Genomic DNA, 20185 nt, shown 5'->3' on the forward strand with positions numbered 1-20185 from the left:
GGAACGGAACAGATATCACGATATCCAACAATTACTTTTATCGTACTGTAGAACCAACAAGAACGGTTTCTGAACGAACAACGTGAGTGCAACATTTACCACCGATATTTCTCTTTGCGAGTAAATTTGGTGATCTAACGTCGCACAGTGATTATCTTCCATACAAAAGTCGGGCAAAACTTCAAAAGTGGCCAGAGTTTGATAAAAACTTTACATTGGGTTAATTTTGTGGCACTGAATATATAATATTAGTTTTTTTATTCTTTGTTTGCCTCGAAATTTTGGAACTTAGGGTGGTTCGAAAACTCCACATTAACGAATATAATCACAAAATTCATTTTCAACAAATGTGACGTAGTGATTTTTTAGCAGAATATACATTTTTTCAATTGTTGATAATGCTGAGAAACATTTATAAATTGTATTACGAACCCTGGGTAATCTAACACTACCAAGCGCCTCCTTCAGGCATATCATGTAAAACCACCTTTTTTCATTCCTCGGGGCAGAAACCAGTTCGACCCTAATCGGAATCTTAACTAATATGATATATTCATTAAAATAACAGGTTTGAATACAGTTTTTTTCAGAATTGATAATCTATTTCACCTTTGAAGATCTGTGGCGACTCTGGTCAACTTGTATGCAAACAAAGAAAAAATGTTAAATCATGAAAAATCGAACATAGAATTTTGAAGTTTTGTCGAGTTAGGCGATACTGGGCGTCGGTATTGCAGGAGTGCTCTTTACTCATATACCTAACGTCGGTCAATCTTCAAAAAATCATGGTGGATATCTCAAAAATTTGCATCTGGGCCAAAATTTAGACGCATTTGTTCCCGACTTTAGATAGCTGGACTAGACTGAACAATTCTAGAGATATTGTCGATTAAAATTTCAAGGTTTTCATAGATAATGTGAATTGAATTGTACAGAGATCATCCATATCACATGCTCCAAGAACTAAAAAAAATACTTTTCATTCATTGGAATATAATTTTAAGAATTTTTTTCACACTACTCAAGTTACAAGTAGGCCCGATATGTGCGTCTTAACCCTCGGGCACTCGCGCCAAATTTGTGTCACACGAGCACTCGCGTGTTGTACTTTGTACAACACAGATAGTCTTTAGAATACCTCGCGATCCGCATCATTTGGAGCACTACTTCTTTCTGCAAGCTTGGACAGTAGATATTGGCCTTTCGGATGGCCGAATGAATATAACGGAATTCTACCGCCAGGCCGCGCTAGTGAGCATTAGTTTTTCTTTCGATCCACTGTGTCTTCGGCAATGTTGTTTTGGTGATCAGAACCTACGAGGTGGTATGCGAAATAGTTCGATACTCTGCCACTAAGTGGCGCTAGGGTATATGCCATTTTGGCGTACTGTATCTCGAATTCCTGATTCGTTGGTAGGACGGTGTCTTCGATATTGTTACACAAGTGATAAAAACCTACGAAGTGATACACTGAATACCAGTCTTCCCATGAACATCGACAAGTTTACACCCGTGTACAATATTTTGTGCACGCGTTCAACCTCAAACATGCTTTGTACAGGTTCGCATCGAACACCGAACCCAAGCGAACGATGTGCAAACTTAGGTTTAAACACCGTGTACGTACACCGTGTGTGTACATAAGAAAGGCACATACAAAACAGAATGAGTCAACGCTAGTTATGATGAGTGAGAGAAAGAAAAAACTAGTATCAAGAACCTGTGTGTACGAACACCGCGTACGTACATGGGGATCGGTTGTGCAGACGAACATGTGCTCGTGTTTTGATACGCATTAGCGCGATCGAGTTTTCACACGAAATGAGGGTATAGGATGAGCACAGAACTAGAGCGAACATGGTGTTCAATGTTCATTTAGGAAGACTGCTGAATACTTTACGATGTTGACACTAGGTAGCACTAGTGAACATGCATATTCATGATTTCTGAATCTCAAGACTCCGACTATATAGAAGTGCAGTGTCTTTGCCTGAGTTGTTGATTCAAGAATTTTGAAATTCTGGTACCATGCGAAACCTGTGACAGAGCGTGCGATGCGGTAAGAGTAAATGTCACCACGAACCGGATCCTTCTTGACAGTTTTCATTAACTATGTAGTCCTAGTATCCTAACTACATCCTAAGCGTCTTATGAAAATATTTTGGACATAGTATTCAGACGTATTTAGCAGCCAAATAAGTAAAAGGAACGGATACACGTAAAATTGTTTTATTCTATTGAATAGTTATAATCAAAATTGTTCTAGACAGTATGATAGTATAATTAATGTCATAAGTGAGCTATACGATTTTCGAATCAAATCAGTACGTTACAAATTGCAGAACAATTGTGTTTATTTGGCATTTTTCTGTATTTAGGAAAGTTGTGTCATTATTTCTGTGCGTGTTGTAAGCAGCCCCTTTTACTGATTACCATCGTGAGTGGTCGAATGATGTTACAGAAATGGTACACAGGTCTTTTACGACTGCCAAATTTTAATTTCTTTGCGTGCATATTCCAAAATCATGAATGAAAAAATTAGTTTAGTTGAGTAAAAGGAACTATGTAATTTTGTGGACTTTCGACTGGATTATTGTTATCTAGAAATTTGAACGGCTTTTTTACAGTCCTTAGTGGATTAAAACGATTTGTTTGCTTTTAAATCCCAACGTTTCGACGCCTTGTTTGCGCCTTCTTCAGGGGAGACTATATTGCGGAGTAATAGAGTAGACGAAATACCCAGCTGCTAGCGACCAGTAATAGGTACGAGCGGTAGATATAAAAAAAACTATTAGGACCTCGAACATCGTTATTCATTTGATAAGGTTCATTGTTGTGTCGGGACAGAAAACGATAACTGCACTGAGAAGCCCAAATAGTGTGCGTGATATAGTTACAGAACAAGATATCGCGAATCGGTCTTATTTTAATGATCCAGTTCATATTGTCACGATATTCTGAGTAAAAAAACCGTTAGTTACCAAAAAATAATAGATCACGATAAGGCGAAGAGAATTTACAAATACCATGATAAAACTGCTGATATCATGAACACTAGTTACAGTACTCTTTGAAAGTAAGCTCTAAAATAAAATATCAAGATAACATCAACAGAAATTACGAAAATCGTGACTAAGCTCCTGAAATCATGAACACAAATCACACAACTAGTGACAAAAATATCGAAAATCGTGACCAAGATCCTGAAATCATGAACATGAAGTGCTCTATTCATGACTAAAATATCACGATAACATGAACAGAGGTTACAAAAATCGCGACTAAGATCCTGAAATCATGAACACAAATCACACAACTCGTGACAAAAATATTTAAAATCGTGACAAAGATCCTGGAATCATGAATATGAATCGCTCTACTCATGATTTAAGTATCACGTTACAAGAATCGCGAATAAGCTCTAGACATCATGAACAACGTTTGACTGTCGACTGTGTATTCCCAAATTATGAACAAGAATCACAACAAAATCTAAACATGTCCAAGGAACAACGACAGTAACCCAGCCAAACATTCTAATGTAACGTCATGTATATATTCAGGGTGAACTGGTTTTTAGAAAACACAAATAGTTTCATGAATACGTGGTTTATTATTCATAATTTCAGGAACTTGGTCACGGTTTTCGTAAAACGTTCAGTTCACGAAATTGTGACCTTTTGTTCGTGAATTTATGAACGGATTTTTTCCGTGTACAGCCGATTTAAATTAGTTATGGAAGTGCGTTTCTAGTTCCCCTTATCAGAATCCCACACTAACTTAGTGACAGAACTGATGAGAGGACTCGAAACGCATGCCCATAACTAATTTAGTAATCGGTTTTGTACTCTTTAGGCGCAAATGTGGTTTTAAACAATTTTCTCCTTAGTGAAGAAAAAATAGTTTTGCCAAAATTTTTCTCCAATTTTCCTAAGAGGAAATATAGCATAGTGTATAGCAGACTTACCAATCAATCTAAAATGTCGCAATAATTAACGACTCACCTTTTACTTTGTACGGTTGTTCACATCAATTTTAATATTCATTTTTTTAAGTGTGCACCATTTCTAACTGATCACCCTAATACTGCCTTCAATGAAAAAAATCACGCTTTACTAAGCTTCGCAACTTCATGCATAACTTTCATCGATCTAATCGATGAATCTCCCAGTAATTCACAATGTGACGTAAATTCGTAATGTACCTACTAGTATTGAGAAGTGAGTTCCCTCGTTGGATGAGTGCGCACTCTCTCCAGCATTTGTTTTTTATTTGGATGATCACGCTCTCGCTCAGTATCTTCGGTGGCGAGGATCAGAGATCGGATTGCGTCGATCTGCACGAAATCCTACCCAAACATCGCGATCGATTCGCACTGCACCACTCAGTGAGATCGCGATTATTGTGTGTATATTATGCATGCTTGTCCGGCGCCCCAACGGAGTACCTATATGATGCACAACTCTGCGTTATCGGATCTCAATATGTAACTATACTATGCCAAACACAAAGGAACCATCTCTCTTGGGCGTGACCGCGGTGGGCCGAAGTTCGAAGCCGATGATCACGATTTTGTTGCGCTTGTTTGAATTGATCCCATAAAATTATTGCAGGGAATGAAGGGTTTATCTTTATAACTGGTTGTTTTTATTTTCTTCGCTTTACCGGCACTGATTATATAGCAGCAGGAAAAAAATTGCAGCATATAAGACAATAAACAGCCGTGCAACCGGTCGTGTATGAAGCAATCATGATTATGCTTATGCTTATGCTAAAGTCGATGGGAAGCTGCATCATAATTCGCAGTGTTGTGCACCCCCCACACACCGGGATCAGAGTGCTGCCGGGAGTGAAGAGGTTAAATTTTCAATGAAAGAGAGAGTGAACTTTCGTTGTTCGGTGGACGCGGACGGTCGGTGGTGGCTGGCTTGGTGGGAGAATTTGTGGCACTGAGATGAAGGCCAAGATCTCCTCAGTCAGACATTGGCGAAGCAAACCAACATAAGCAACAGGCAGAAGAAAAAAAAAGGTGCGTGCGCTGCTCGGAGAGGTCGTTACTGTTAATGCCATGTGAAAATCGATCGAACCGTTTGTTTGAATAAGAGCCATTTCAATCAATGGGCTGGGCTGTGCAATTTGGATGATCTGTATAATCATGGGAAATTGTTTCGCGAATGAAACGAAATGTGTAGCGATTACGAGGGTTAAACATTGATGGTGTATTTTGCAACGTTTACTGTATCATCTCAAAATTGAGTTAAGTTGATCAAGAAACCAACTCTAAGCATGACGGCGCTGAAATAATTTTTTTGCTGTTCATGGTAATCGTGTCTATGTTAGAAATACTGGTAAATCAAACATTAGATTGTTCATCCTGTAAGGAGCAGTTTCTATTTTTTCAGCTAGATTACAAAAAACACAATTTGATACATACTATCCAAAATAAAAGCTCAGATTGAGCCTTATCCTCTTGCTTTTTGCTCGCTTAACCGCTGTATCCTCCATGTTCTCGTCCTCCCAGGACTACCATAGGGTATTACTTCGGGAGTGATTGTGTTCTTCTACACCTTCATTCTTTGAACCTTTTGGTTCCTTGGCGTTCGTTGAGCCATTTAGCTTCCACCTCGGTTTGCTTCTATGAGTAGTTTAGCTCCTAACCTTTTCGCAATCTACTCGAGTAGTCCCCAGCGGCGAATCTACTCTACTCCATCTAAGAGATCCTCGGTGGCGCAATTTCTCGGGCTATCGATGCTCGTTTCAGAGCCATTTAGCTCATAGCTTTGTCGCGATCTACGCTTATAGTTCCCGACGGTGAATCTACTCTACTCCTTTTGAGTGTTCCCCAGTGGCGGAATTTCTCCCAATACCGATGTCAGATTCTTTGAGCCATTTAGCTCCCAGTTTTGTCGCGACATACTCGGATAGATTCTGGCGGTGAAACTACCCTACTTCGACGGAGAGATCCCCGACTGCGGACTTTCTCCGTACACCTAATTCCCAGTTTTCCTTCGATTGCTCGTTCTTGTTTTTCTCTCATCCGCTGATGTATCTAGCACGCTGTTTGATACGTGTATTTACTGTCTGTCGCTAATGCGTGACGTGAACTGATCTGGAGATGCAGACCAACATCATATACATTCTTTCACATACACCCTCGCAGGGTTTTTATGTTGACTTCATACTAACTCGATCATTTTCTCCAGTCAGTTGGCGTCACGTTTCATAGCTTTCGCTGAAGTTCCGGCAGTATTTTTTCCTGTTAGGGGAAACTTTACCACTGCACAGTGGTCCAGGAAGCGAAATTAGCGGGAAACAATTGTTAACGCATTCATCTTTAGGTTTAGAGTTTTGGTGTCTTAGAAACATTTATTGTGCGTGACAAACTGCATCTTTTGGCTGAAACGGTTTTGGGGTGGCCCTTAAAATGTCAAAGTTGTAGACATTCTTTCAAATTATAGTTCAGAGAGAATGATACTTTCTTCTGCAATATTCTAGAACAATCAATTCCGAGCAACTTTGTTGAAGTTACTAAATTTGTATCTCAAACCGTTTTCATTTTATAGTGAGTTCCATATCATAACTTAGGGTGTCTCTCAAAAAAGCAGTTTTCTCCGTACAGTTTTTTAATATGATTTTTCTCACAAAAGTACCCTTCAGTGTACTTTTAGAGCATGATTAGAGGCAACTTTTCCTGAAGAAAGAAAAATTTTATCTTGTCTGGTTCAAAAGTTATACTTAATTTTCATTTAAAAATGCGCTCTTTTCAAATGTCGATATCTCAAAAGGGGGCAAACGAAAATTGATAATTTTGATTGCATTTGAAAGGCTGTACTTTTGCCTACAATATATTGAAAAATTGGAGAACGCTTTTTTGTCTTTCTCAAATAAATCAAATTTAAGTAAAAGCATTTTTGCGTATAATCCTACAGCGCTCATATTAAAAAATATTTGTTTTACGCTGATTCTGTGAATTCTTATAAAGATTTTTCAAGGATCACATACATTTGCAGGCTTTTCCTAATGCAGATAGGGTAAAGACCACCAATCACCAATGACTTGACCTATAATTTACTTTGAATTATTGCCAAGATTTCCCAAAATCTACACATATTTACAATCGATTTCGTTCATTTGCAGGAACGGTTTCAGCAGGTAGCAGTATCAGTTATACTAGTAGTAGTGGTAATGGGATTAAATAGAAAAGAACGAGGGTGTCTAATTATTTTACATACTGTACACTTATGCTTCTTTATGTAGGGGATGCGCGCATAAAAAACCGCCTAAAAAGACTTCAGTGTATATTTGCATTTTCGATAGCTCCATTATGTTTGTTGGTGGTATGGTAGGGTGGAAGTAAGAGGAAAGCGATTCTAGTTTCTATTGCACTCGTATACAAGTTATTTAATATACTGGTTTTCAGGAATAAAGCAAATATATTGACCCTAACGCATTGATCATAATTTATATGTATTTCAACGATTGTACATAGGTCGAGCAATTAATGATAGAGTGCGCCACCCTAACGAGTGAGCCCAAAATAGGGTCCTCACCCTATTTGCAATATGAAAAGCCTGCAAGTGTATGTGATCCTTGAAAAGTCTTGACATGAATTCACAGAATCCGCGTAAAACAAATATTTTTTTAATATGAGCGCTGTAGGATTATACGCAAAAATGCTTTTACTTAAATTTGATTTATTTGAGAAAGACAAAAAAACGTTCTCCAATTTTTCAATATATTGTAGGCAAAAGTACAGCCTTTCAAATGCAATCAAAATTATCAATTTTCGTTTGCCCCCTTTTGAGATATCGACATTTGAAAAGAGCGTATTTTTAAATGAAAATTAAGTATAACTTTTAAACCAGACAAGATAAAATTTTTCTTTCTTCAGCAAAAGTTGCTTCTAATCATGCTCTAAAAGTACACTGAAGGGTACTTTTGTGAGAAAAATCATATTAAAAAACTGTACGGAGAAAACTGCTTTTTTGAGAGACACCCTAAGTTATGATATGGAACTCACTATAAAATGAAAACGGTTTGAGATACACATTTAGTATCTTCAACAAAGTTGCTCAAAATTGATTGTTCTAGAATATTGCAGAAGAAAGTATCATTCTCTCTGAACTATAATTTGAAATAATGTCTACAACTTTGACATTTTAAGGGCCACCCAAAAACCGTTTCAGCCAAAAGATGCAGTTTGTCACGCACAATAAATGTTTCTAAGACACCAAATCTCTAAACCTAAAGATGAATGCGTTAACAATTGTTTCCCGCTAATTTCGCTTCCTGGACTACTGTGCACTGCCACCACCATTCATGTGATTTCCCAAGTTTGTTCTACATATTACAAATTATCCGAATCTATTGTAGTTGGTGTGGTAGATATCATTTAGGGAATAAAATATAAAAAATGGCTAAAAACATTTATCAGCGTAGTAATATAGAATAAAAAGATTATTCTTTGCCGGACGCATTCTTGCTTAAGGGTATTGGTGAGAGGTGCAGATCGAATTCTGAGTACCACGTCTTGAGGTTGACGGTAGCACGATGATGAGAAATCGTTGCAGAGAGGTTCGTTTTAAATTTTACCCGACAAGAGAAAGCGAGAGCCGGGAGAGCTGTTGAGTACGGATGAAAGAGTGGAGAGTTCCTTTCGGCAACATACATCTGTTCTGAGTTTCGTGGAATAGCTTGGTCGAAAGAACGAACTTGGGATGAGAGCGTGGCTTTGCCCATGAAAAGGAGCGAAGGATTGTGGTCGCTGAGGTTGCGTTATCCTGTTGGCAAAATTTAGCGCGAGCGGACGTGTTTGGCAGCTGTTTGCGTCGGACAAGAGCAATGACTGCTTTGCGTCACGACAGTTGGAAGCGTGTTGTTACATTTCAATGACCTTATTGCCAACAGTGCTACTTGGCAAAAGCTTACTACACAATGTGGCGCGAAGACGTACTTCAAGACCTGGAGCCTGCAGGGTAGCCTCGGCACCTTCACCTAACACTATCTCACAAAACGACGCTTCTGGATCTGCATAGGCTGCACATTGTCCCAGGAGGTCCACGAAACTGGTTCGGATCAACTTGATTTTCATTACACTACAAAAGGCGTCTACCTATTCGTCTACGCGGACGAAATCATCCTATGGTACTGGTAAAAGCGGTACCGCGCTTCCGGATATCACTCCACTCCACTCGCCAGCGGATTCAACATCTCTGCCTCATCACCCACTGCTGTGGTACCCATTACCTACCAAACTCCCGACCAATACGCCTCAACAACATCGCCGTCCCTTTCCCGAAGGAATTAGTGGTCCGTGGAATCATCCTCGACAGAAAAATAACAATGACGGCCCACTTCCAACGCCTTAAAATGGACTACAAAAGCAGAAAGCGGCTGGTCCGCCATTCGAAAAACAACCGCAGAACAGCACAAAATGTCCAAGACGGTCGCAAATACACAGTCAATGTTTCTACGGAATCGAACTGACGCACCGAAACGTAGAAGGGCTCTCCACTATTCTCGGGCCATCATACTACGGAGCGGTGCGGAGTGCCTCCGGGCTACTACCAAGCACCCCTGCTGAAGTAGCCTGCATCGAGGCCGGAATACCACCCTGCCACTGGGAAGCAGCTAGGGTAGCTTTCAAATGAACTCTGAACCTTCTCGAGAAGACCTTCGTTGCCAACTAATTCACGAACGAGGCCCCTACCAACCACCGGCCAATTGCAACATGCTTTTTTTACAATGGAGAATACATTTACGTACACGTGCTATTAGTAGATGCCAAGCTACCACACGGGGTGTACTGGGGGTGTGTCGGGCTCGAATGGTGACGCAGCCATTAATACCGACTAAACTCCATTGGGCTCCGCCATCGTTCCTACCTCTCGGTATTACTTCTGGGGGGATGGCTGTACTTGATGTACTCATTCATCTCACTCACGCGTTCATACGTCCTGTATGAGGCTTATTTGGGTGCTCTCTCTATCGCACCTTGATTCACTCTCTAACACTCCACATGAGGCTGACTTTTGTGCTCACCTTTTTCGCTCCTTGCGAGGCTGACTTGTGTGCTCGCCCCACCTATACCGTGTGAGGCTGACTTAGAAGCTCACCCTTGACTTCTTTGCCACGCCACGAGGCATCGATAGCTAAGTCCCAACATACTACGCTACGACCCTCCCATCTTGGTATGAGGCAGTCCACATATACGCCTATACACTCTCTCTTCTGCCTTGCTTCGGGGTGGCTGGGTTTACCCCTTACGCGGTTGCCAGTCGCTGCGTCAAACCTGCCTCAGCATGAACAGGCCATTCACTCACTTAGTTAGTCGTGCCCGTCGTTTGTTGCTCGGTGCGCCAGATTCCCTGTAGCCTACAGGCAATCTGGGTGGTTGCAGTCGAGACTGCGTTCCACTTCTCTACCGATTGACACATCCGCTGAATAAGGGTATCAGGGGTTGTGTCCCAGCCACAGACGTCAAGCATTGCTCTTCTTTCGACGTCGAAACGAGGACATACGAACAGTATGTGTTCGGTAGTTTCGTCGACACCAGGGCAGTCAGATCAGGCGGAGACCTGCACGTGCCCGAACCTGTGGAGGTACTGTCGGAAGCAGCCATGGCCTGACAGAAATTGTGTCAGATGGAAGTGAACTTCCTCATGGGGTTTGCCCACCCAGCTCGATATGTTAGGTATCAGCCGGTGGGTCCACCTACCTTTCGAGGAGTTATCCCACTCACGCTGCCATCTGGCGACCGAGGTGACCCTGGTGCGCTCGCGGGCTCCTCTGTTTCCACGTAGCTCGAAGCACTCCTCATCTTCCCGGATGACCAGCCCGACTGGCATCATGCTCGCTATCACGCAGGATGCATCGTGTGATACCATGCGGTCACTCTGAGGCACATCACGCGGTAGGTGCTCTCCAATTTCCGTAGGTAACTGGTTTCCCTCAGTGCTCTTGACCATGACGGGCCGCCGTACCTGAGGATAGATACGGCAACGCCTGCCAGTAACCTACGTCTACTGACACACACCTTTGAGCTGTTGGACATCATCCTCGATAGAGCCGCAACAGCAGTCGACGCTCTGTTGCATGTATAGTCGACGTGACTGCCGAAGGTCACCTTGTCGTCTATAATGACTCCGAGAGACTTCAGACTCCGCTGTGAGGTGATCACGACTTCTTCCACATTGATAACTACATGTTGTGCCGACTTCCGGTTGTTGACGATAACTACCTCCGTCTTATGCTGAGCGAGCTCCAGGCCTCTCGTGCTCATCCATTCCTCCACCGTGTTGATCGCGTGTTCTGCAGTTAGTTCTACCTCATGGATTGACTCCCCATAGACCTCTAAGGTTACGTCGTCGGCAAAGCCGACGATCTTGACCCCAGGAGGGAACTTCAGTCTCAGAACCCCGTCATACATGAGATTCCATAGCACCGGGCCTAGGATCGGGCCCTGCGGGACTCCGGCGGTAATCGGAACCCTTTTCTGACCGGCGTCGGTCTCGTATAGCAGTACGTGGTTCTGGAAGTAGCTTTCCAGGATCCGGTACAGACCCACCGGTAGGCTAAGCCGGTGTAACGAGAGCGCGATGGCATCCTAGCTTGGGCTGTTGAATGCGTTCTTCACGTCAAGTGTCACTAACGAACAGTATCGAATGCCTCGCCTTTTTCGTTGGATCGCTATCTCAGCAGTTTTTATCACTCAGTTGATAGCGTCCACCGTGGACTTACCCTTCCGAAAGCCAAACTGGTTGCTTGACAGGCCGTCCATACCTTCTGCGTACGGGGTTAGCCTGTTGAGGTTGATCCTCTCCAGCAATTTGCCAGTCGTGTCTATCAGACAGATTGGTCTGTACGCCGATGGGTCGCCTGGCGGCTTCCTGGGCTTCGGCAACAGCAGCAATTTCTGCCTTTTCCATCTATCGGGGAAACGGCACTCGTCAAGGCATAGCATAGCTAGCCTGAACATGTTCGGGTTCGCTATGATCGCTGCCTTGAGAGTGCTGTTTGGAATTCCATCCGGCTCTGGAGCTTTGTTCATTGCTAGGGAAATAGCCACTGCGAGTAGTTCTTCATTCGTCACCGGAGCCACCATTTCGCCAGGGGCTTGTGACTCGAGACGGGAAGAGTACTTCGATAATCGTCGCCAACCGGTTCGGAGACCATTCTGGGGGTGGAGAGCCCCCTTTGGTCTTGGCCATCACGATTCTGTAGGCGTCACCCCACGAATTCGTGTTGGCACTCTCACACAGGTTGTCGAAACACGCTCTCTTGCTGCTTTTAATGGCCTTGTTAAGGCCAATTTCGCAGCTCGAAACACTTCACGGCGGTTCTCTCTTGCATCCTCGAGGCGGGCTCTTTGCATCCTACGTCTAGCTCTGAGACAGGCTGATCGTAGAGCTGCAATCTCGGCACTCCACCAGTATACCGGGCATCTGCCCTTTCTTGGCAGGGTTTTTCTCGGCATAGTGGCGTCGCACGCGCGTGGTAGAACGGCTACCAGCGCATCCCCGCTTAGACTGTCGGTGTTAGCCTCCAGTCCCAGGGCCGCGGTGAAAGCTTCGCTGTCGAAGTGATTAGACTACCACCCGCGTACCTGGCAGGGATCTTCTGCCCTCGGATGCTGCACACCATAGTTGATCCTAAAGCGAATTGCTAAATGATCGCTATGGGTGTAGCCTTCGTCTACCCTCCATTCCATGCCTGGAACCAGACTCAGGCTAGCAAATATTACGTCAATCCATGCCTCCATCCCGTTTCTACGGAATGCACTAGCGGAGCCATTGTTGACTAGCACAGTATCGAGTTTCGCAAGCGCCACCATTAGCGCTTGGCCCCTGCTATTTGCACAGCGGCTGCCCCAATCCACTGCCCAAGCGTTAAAGTCTCCCGCTGTGATTACCGGTTTCCGGCCCACTAGGTCCGACGAGAGCCTGTCGATCATCTGGTTGAACTGTTCTATTGGCTACCTTGGTGGAGCATAGCAGCTGCAATAGAACACACCATTGATCTTGGCAATCGCGACATCTGTCCTCGACTCCGAGACCGACTGCCACAGCAGCTGTTGGGCTGCTGCACAATGTTTATGTTTATGTTTATTACCTTCACCAACCGGCCCCTTGGCCCCAATGGTGGTTGCTTAAACTAATTACATTTTAAAATTGACAACATTTTCGCTTTTATCGCATTCCGCGTCCGGTTGAAGTCAAAGGCCGTCGCCACACTGTTGAAAATTCGTTGGAGTCCGGTAACAACGCTCTGGCAACCATAGTTGGTTCTCCTGAGCGAAACTCGCAGAAGGGAGTTATTACGTAGAGCTCGAACGCGGGCTTGAAGATCCAGACGTCCGAGGATTGTAGGGCAATCCACTCTGGCAGAGAGTAAGTCCGAGACGAACAGGGCTCGAGAGCAGTCCCTCCGAATGCTTAGTGTATCGAGGTGTATTAGCTGGCAACGGTTTTCATAGCTCGGCAGCTGAAATCTGTTTCGCCATGGGAGATGACGAAGGGCGAAGCGTATGAACCTGCGTTGGACAGCCTCGATTCTGTCAATTCCGTTCTGGTAGTTCGGATTCCAAACAGCTGAACAATATTCTAACGTTGAGCGGACCAACGCGCAGTTAAGCGATTTAAGTCAATATACATCCCTGAAGTTTTTCGCTATTCGGAAGATGAACCCAAGCTGTCGTGATGGCTTATCCACGATGTATGACGTATGTGGTTTGAATGTTAATGCCGAATCCATGATGACTCCGAGATCTTTGATGTGAGAGTGTCTTGGAATGCTCGAGCCGAAGAAATGGTAGTTAAACTGAGTCTGTTGGCGTTTCCGCGTGAACGTAACGATTGAGCATTTGCTCGGGTTTAAAACCATTCTGTTTAGATCACACCACGTACTAAAGCTGTCCAGTTCCCTCTGAAGAAGCTCGGCATCGGTATTATCCCGTATTTGTTGAAAAAATTTCATGTCGTCGGCGAAAGAAAGGCGGGGTCCTTGTAATGTGAAATTGACGTCATTAAAGTAGAGGAGGAATATTACTGGACCGAGATGGCTTCCTTGTGGTATGCCGGATGTAACGAAGAATGGTGCAGATAGACAGTCCTTAATGCTGATTTGGAGTTGCCTTCCATCGAGGTAGGAACGAAACCAGCGCAGAAGTTGTCCATGAATACCGAGTTTGCGATATCATGGTTGATTTTGTCGAAGGCCGCAGATAGATCCATATAAATAGCATCGGTTTGCAATCCGTCAGCGAATCCATCCATTACATATGTTGTGAACGAGAGCAGGTTTGTCGTTGTCGATCGTTTAGGCATGAAACCGTGTTGGTCATCTGCAATGTAGTGTTTGCAGTGAAAGAAAATAGGATCTAACACAACCAGCTCGAACAGTTTTGATACGGCACTTAAACACGAGATTCCCCGATAATTGTAGATGTTCGATTTGTTTCCTTTTTTATGAACTGGAAACATGCGCGCTGCTTTCCAGCAGGAAGGGAATGTACCAGTAGTGAGTGATAGCTCGAAGACTCGCCGAAGTGGTTCAAGAAGCCCGCTGATGCACTTTTTGACAAAAATCGAGGGAACACCATCTGGACCCGGGGAACAAGATGCTTTCAGTTTGGCATTTGCTGCAAGAATGGCAGCATTATCGACACAAATTCGGTTGATGGTTCGTTAAGATTTAGCTGTGTAACGTTCACGGCTTCTTCTTATTTGCCTCACCGAAGGGACACGAAGGTCCGCCCATAGCGTAATTATGGGCTTGCTTCTTAGCGGTGCAGATAAAACACTTGTGCGCCTTAGTGCAAACCCGCTCTTTATGCCCCTCCTCGCCGCAGCGACGACGTAATTTGCTCCTGTCTGTGCCCTTACACTCGTAAGATTTATGGCCGGACTCAAGGCACCGATAGCACCTATCCACTGAAGGCGGCTGGTGTATGCTAATTGGGTATACCGACCAGCCGATCTTCAGTTTACCTTTCACGGTAACCTTTTTGGCATCCGCCTTCAGTAGCCTGAGGTAGGCTACTTGGGTGCCGGAGGGTCCCCCTCTAAAACGCACATAGGCCCGCTCGATTGGCACGTCGCATTGCTCCTTGACGGCTGCGACGACATCGTCTGCGGTCGTGAACTCGTCCAGATACTTGCACTGGAGAGTAGACCTCTCCACATTTTGAAAAAGTTTTGAAATATACATGGGTCAGCTCAAATTTTTGTTCTAGGTGTGAATTTAAGAACTTTCGCCAAAAATGGCTTAATTTGGGCATGATTTAGTGGAGAGTCATTTCCGCCCCTAACGACCTGACCTGGGCACCTTCACCCAGGACCTCTTGGGCCAAGGCCTTGTACACTGCACTAGATTGTGCACCTCGCTTCAGCACCAGAAGCATTTCTCCTGTGTTGGTGCGTCTCGCGCTGCGCACGTCTTGCCCGAGAGGCTTACGGCCGCCCTCATCGACTTTAGGACGTCGGCGTATTTGTCCTTGTCGGTTTTTAACCACCAGGCCTCGCCTCTGTCCTTGGCCTTCTTCGCGGGCCGCGGTACATCTGGTGTCGGTGCCGGCTTCTTCTTGGTAACCAGCGTCCAGGGGTTTACGCCCCCCTGCCCCGGTTGCACCGAGTTGCTGGTACCTTCTCTCTGCCCAGCGGGGGCATTCTCGCCCCGGTTTACCTCGACCAAACGGCGTTTGGCCGTGACGGTTACACGCCGTATGGTGTTGGTTTTTGCACCCTCGCCTGGTGACTTCCTAGGGCGCTTTGCGTTCGACGCCGTCTTGCGTTTGCCCTTGCCCTTACCCTCCGAGGGGAACTCAGCCGCCGCTTCGAGCGACTTGGCTGCTCCATAGAAGGGGAACGGGAAGGCCACTGTCTGGGTACCTATGACGGCCTTCTCCCTTCCCTCCCTCTTGGAGGCCACTGTCAGGGTTCCTCTGTCGGACTTTTCTCCGCACTCCACCCTCTTGGCGTAAGTCTGCTGTTCCTGTCTTGCGACACCAACAGCCTTCCGGAGAACCAGCAGGCTCTGTTTCAGCTCCTTGCTGATATTTTGCTTCGCGTTAGTGAACTCAATTATAGTATCGAGCTGCTCCACAAATTTACGCATCGTGGATAGTGGCCCGTCCAGCGCGTTGGTAGGGCTATTTTCTACCACTGCTGGGGGGTCACTGGTGCTGTCGGATACAGCCCTCGTCGCTCCACTACTCTCCCCACTACCACCTTTAGCAAAGGTATTCGGCACCTCCGTTTTTTGGTTTTTGTTGCTTTTTACGTCGCTCATTGATCCCACAAGTCGCGCGAGAAAGAAAGGTGCTCCACGCCAGAGCTCCGCAGTAACGTGGTAAGGGACGCTTACTGTGGGAGTTGCCCAGGTACCCCACAGGCTCCGTTAACGATCGAGCATCTTTTTCACCCCCTCGATCACTCATAACTCGGCACGGGTCGCTTCACGCCTTGGACTTGGGGTTATGACCTATTTTGCTTTACGTGGTGACCGCGGCCCAGATCATCACAACCATCCTCCTTTACCAGGGTTTTGGACCTGTAGCTCTGGTTCTCAATAGTGCCAAGTACGTAGGTTATTACAGACATGCTACTATTGAGATCCGTCATTCGCTAGCGGAGTTTATTGCAACATGTAAGACCACGGGTTTGGCACGACGCCGGGCCAAACATCGATGATAGTCTCACTCGCTCAATAAAGGTCGGCGACATCCTCCCCCAGCAGCATAGTGGTAAATACAAGGAACTTGCCAATCGTAGATACCAAAGACACACATAAATCTACACCGATTGACATGCCTCCAAACCAACATCCAACACCATCAACAAAGAATTAAAAACCGATGAAGAAGGATTTACAACAGCGGCCTGTAAGTACAAGAACAAACAAGAAGATCCGACCGTGAGTATCATGAATGCAGTACCGGTAACGACATAAACGTGAACGAAAAGGCGAGAGAAAAAAATGGACAGAATGACCCCTAAGGCGCGGTAGACAGCGCACCTAATATTTCACCACCAAGGAAGAGGATCTCAACACGCATCAGTAAACTTCGTCAAGAAGACCCGATGGACAGTTCGAAGTTAACTTTTTACACGATGTAGAAAAAGATTTTTACATCGTTTAAACATTAAAATTGACTTTCTACACAGAAAAAAATATTTTGTGATTTTAAATTTATTTTCATGCACATATTTGGAGCATGAATATAAATGTAAAATTAAGTTCCACCACAAATACACACAACTTGTCGTGCTTTTTTCAACGAATTTTATTTTAATTTTACACGTTCATTGAAGATTACAGTTTCATTGAACGGGATACCAATGCACTTTAATGTATTTTTAATCCAATATTGCTGTAAAATAAACGAGTACATCGAATTCAACATAATTTTCAATCAAATTTTTGATCAAAGCTTTGTATGTTTACATTCGTATCGATTTACATGTCGTTTAAATTTCATTATTTTTTGGTGTGTAGTACTTTTAAGAAAAAGACCTACGGCTCAGTTATGCTAACGCATGAAGCCGTGCCAAATATGCAAGAAACAAAAAATGAGGTCCACAAAAGTTAATATAATTTCGATTTTGATTACATTTTTACACCTAAAAAGTTGTATTGAATACTGAACGGGTCGTGAAATCCATATACGGGTACTGTAATGAGAAATTGGAACTATGCACAGCGTTACGTTTTAAGACATTAATCATATATCAGTTTGAAAGGGTACTTTTAATTTCAACAACCCACCTATTTCAAGTATCGTGGTGTATCAATAATTGTTATTAGATTGTGATGAAACCAGTAATTATCACCCAGTAGAAGCAACATTTATTGTTTGATCTTGCATTATCTACTATCCTCATAGGCATCAATCCCCAGCATAGACCACACCGGTGAGTGACTTCAACTCCCTCTCGTCTATGCGAACACCGGGAGAGCGCTGAGTGGCTTACCTCTTGGCACGCGCAGTGATTGGAAGCAGTAAAACTTAAAGTTTAATTCCTTCTCAAACCAACTGATCAGTCGTATCGCGACAGCATAATAAACCGCAAGCAGGCTTTCGATGGTGGAGAAAACTAACGTCTCGAGTCGGGTTCGTCGATTAGTACGTGAAGTGTTGTTTCCTCGCCAGGATATTCATCAAATAGAATCAGTTATGTTGATGTACTATATGCGTGAGCTTAGTAATTAGTGATACATTTGCCGCCATTGTCCCCGAGCGTGTCCCATTATTAAGTCGTTGACGATCGAGCGGTAAAAAGTGGAAGTGAACAAACAGAAAGCCATCATTGTAACACATATGCAATACGACAAAAAGATTCGTGAGAAACAAGAATCGACCGATCAAATGTGTGCTCAAGCCTCGAAAAAACCTGGCCATCACGTTCCCGTTCGACACTAGGCCTGTGTGTTCCGATCAGGCCGGAGGAAAAGAAGAAGAAAAAGAGGCTTATTAATATATTAATTTCTTTTTGATTGATATGTTGTGTGTTGAATGAAAACATAAAAACGTGAAAGAAAGCAAAAGCCCGTGGTGTCGGAAGACCACATTTCGCGCCTGGTCCGGGTCTATACGGTGTGAAGCTCTTCGGACCTGCGGACGGAAGCTAGGTACAGAGGGGGTACAACTTTTGCGTGGTGTCCAAAAACGGCGTCGTGCGATCTGTGAGGGGTCCTCCCCGAGAGTAGTGTTGTTGCTTGCCACCCCCCGCGTGAGATCAACAGAGTGCGCGAGTGTTCAGTGTTTGGTCGCTGTTCCTGCCCAAGCTGCTTCTGCTGCCGGCGGAGAGCAAGGAGTGCCAGAAAAGATATACTTTGCCGGGCTCCCTCTGAAACCCGCCGCACATTGCGACACAAAAAAACATCATCATCATCCAGAGACAACAACCGGGGGTCGGGCACAGCTTTTGCTGAAGCACAAAAAGAGTATCAAAGCGTTAATAGCGTCGACCACCACTAGCAAACAGTTTGGCGCAAAGAGTTCGGGAAGAAAAAAAAACGAGTTTTGTTTTATTTGGAACCCACGACCAAAAAAGAAAAATATTGATTTCGGTCAAGTTCAAAGTAATTTTTTGCAACGTTTACACAAATACACGAACCCTGCCAGCTTGGAACAAGTTTATTAAATTATCTACAAAATCGGCTCTTGCCGGACCCTTCTCGCCGGCACGGCAGAGTGGGGGGGGGAGTGGATACGCACGGTTTCAGTTTTGGAAGGAAGTGAAGTTTGCTGAGAGCTTTTAGGCGCGCATGGCGTGGAAAATGGATTCAGTGCTGGGAAAAGAGGCAGCCGAAAGAAACGCGTTTGTTTGATTTATGCGCGCCAAAGAGGATTAGTCTCTGAAGTGGAACCCGTCGAATGCAGTGCTAAGCAAGCCTGGGACTGGTTGGGCCGTTTCGGTATCGTGTATTTAAGAACTTGTGATCGGTAGTATCGCTGTGGAGGGATTAGGTGCAATTATCAGTATTCGTAAGCTTATTGAGGATATTTATCGTTAAAGAGGTGAGCGGTACTCGATCTGTTGTAGGTGGAACCTCGTGCGGTAAGTCGAAAACTATCCATTGAATGGAAAGTGTATTGTGGTCAATTAACACTCTAATTTTATTCTTTTAATTATGGGACTAGGAAAAAATGAGTTGATATTTTAAACTAAAACAAAGATTGATGCCATTATGTTTCATTTGTGTATTTGCCTTTTTTTCCAAAAGACAGCATGTGTACATTGTTTTGGCTGTTTTAGGGTTTGACACAGTTCGAAAAAAGATCAACTTTAGTGTTCTGTCACAGTATATTGTTTTTCGGGAAGTAGAAAGGGAAATTCCTTCTCTGCGTCAGAATCGGTATTTTTGAGAATATAAATTTTTTTGTTAGTTATGAAATTTGTGTTCCGAGTTCGTCTCATCAGAATCCGACACAAACTTAGTGAAAGCATTAAGCTAGAGCTTGATTAGCGCTAGCTCCATAAATGAAAACATGATTTGATTTTCTAGCAAACCTCTACGTGATGTCCCGCAAGAAAAGAAGTTTAATTTTAAGCTGATGAGAATGATTGAAATCGAACCATTTGGTTTGGCTTAGCAAAGATTCACTGTGCTATATTTCTCCCTAGTGGAGAAAATTTCGCTTTCGATTGCAGTAGTTTTCATCAACTTAAAATTGAACTCCTTT

At 44.0% G+C, this 20185-nt stretch overlaps 1 protein-coding gene across 2 annotated transcripts in view; it reads left to right on the forward strand.

Annotated features, from left to right (window-relative positions):
* The first annotated feature begins 18058 nt into the window (after positions 1-18058).
* The window catches only part of LOC131679058 (uncharacterized), a 61466-nt gene continuing 59339 nt past the window's right edge, over positions 18059-20185 (forward strand). Inside the window, exon 1 of one of the 2 annotated variants that reach the window (XM_058959609.1) lies at positions 18059-19559. The gene's annotated coding sequence lies outside the window, so the exon portion shown is untranslated. The remainder of the gene's footprint in view (positions 19560-20185) is intronic. The other variant, XM_058959610.1, reaches the window with a different exon arrangement.

This window comes from Topomyia yanbarensis, chromosome 2 (assembly GCF_030247195.1).
Source record: "Topomyia yanbarensis strain Yona2022 chromosome 2, ASM3024719v1, whole genome shotgun sequence".
Taxonomy (NCBI): Eukaryota; Metazoa; Arthropoda; class Insecta; order Diptera; family Culicidae; genus Topomyia; species Topomyia yanbarensis.